Source organism: Galeopterus variegatus, unplaced genomic scaffold (assembly GCF_000696425.1).
Source record: "Galeopterus variegatus unplaced genomic scaffold, G_variegatus-3.0.2 Scaffold2401, whole genome shotgun sequence".
NCBI classification, from domain to species: domain Eukaryota; kingdom Metazoa; phylum Chordata; class Mammalia; order Dermoptera; family Cynocephalidae; genus Galeopterus; species Galeopterus variegatus.
The window spans coordinates 122321-123216 of NW_007728512.1; the positions used below are offsets into that span (position 1 = coordinate 122321).

The 896-nt window shown below is 36.3% G+C and overlaps 1 protein-coding gene across 1 annotated transcript in view; it reads left to right on the forward strand.

Annotated features, from left to right (window-relative positions):
* STK32A (serine/threonine kinase 32A) overlaps window positions 1-896 on the forward strand; it is a 110857-nt gene that overhangs the window by 83828 nt on the left and 26133 nt on the right. The gene's annotated exons all lie outside the window — the stretch shown is intronic.

Sequence of the window (896 nt, forward strand, 5' to 3'; positions counted from 1 at the left end):
CCCAATTTCTAACAAAAAATATTAATTAATTCCATAAATATCTACCAGTTGTCTGTGTGCGCTTGGCACTGTTTCAGGCACTGGCGACCCAGTAGTGAGCAGCACAGACAAGGTCTCCTGCTTATGGAGCTTATATTCTAGTGGAAGGAGATAGAACATAGAAGGAAGAAGGAAGAAACAGTAATAAGTAGGATGGTGATAAGTGACATAAGCATTATTGTAACCACTATTTACACAGTGCTGCATTATATGAATAGGGCTGTAAATTTACAAAGTGCTTTCCCGGTTATAATTTTAGTTTTGGTTTTATTGCCACCACAATCCCATGAGTTATTTTTATTTTTTAATTTTTATTTATTTTTATGGTAACATAGTTGATTGTACATATCTGTGGGGTACAGAGTCGAATATCAGTCCTTTCGTGCAATATGTGATGCTCAAATCAGAATAATTATTATATTTTACAATATACATTGTCATCGTATTCGTAGCCCTTTACCAATTCCTCCGTTCCCCCCTCTCCCACTTCTATTAACCTCAGTTCTCCTCTTGAAAGTTCAATGTATTAGTGATTGTTGTATCTTTCTTTTATTTACGTGTTTATTTTTTAGCTTCCACTTATGAGTGAGGACATTTGATGTTTCTCTTTTTAAAGATGAGGAAATTCTGCCTCAGAAAGGTTAAATGACTGATAATCTCACTTATAATGAGATGAGAAACTGGGTTCGGCCCTGATGATTCGGAATTTACTTAGGGGTGACCAAAAGAATAAGGTTAGGTGCAAAATTGTCAGCTGGGCCTCACATTTAATTGTGGTAACAAACTAACTACAAATTCTCAGTTCAATTGTTGGAGGCAGCCATCCCTGTATAGACCCCATTTTAGCAGAACTAGCC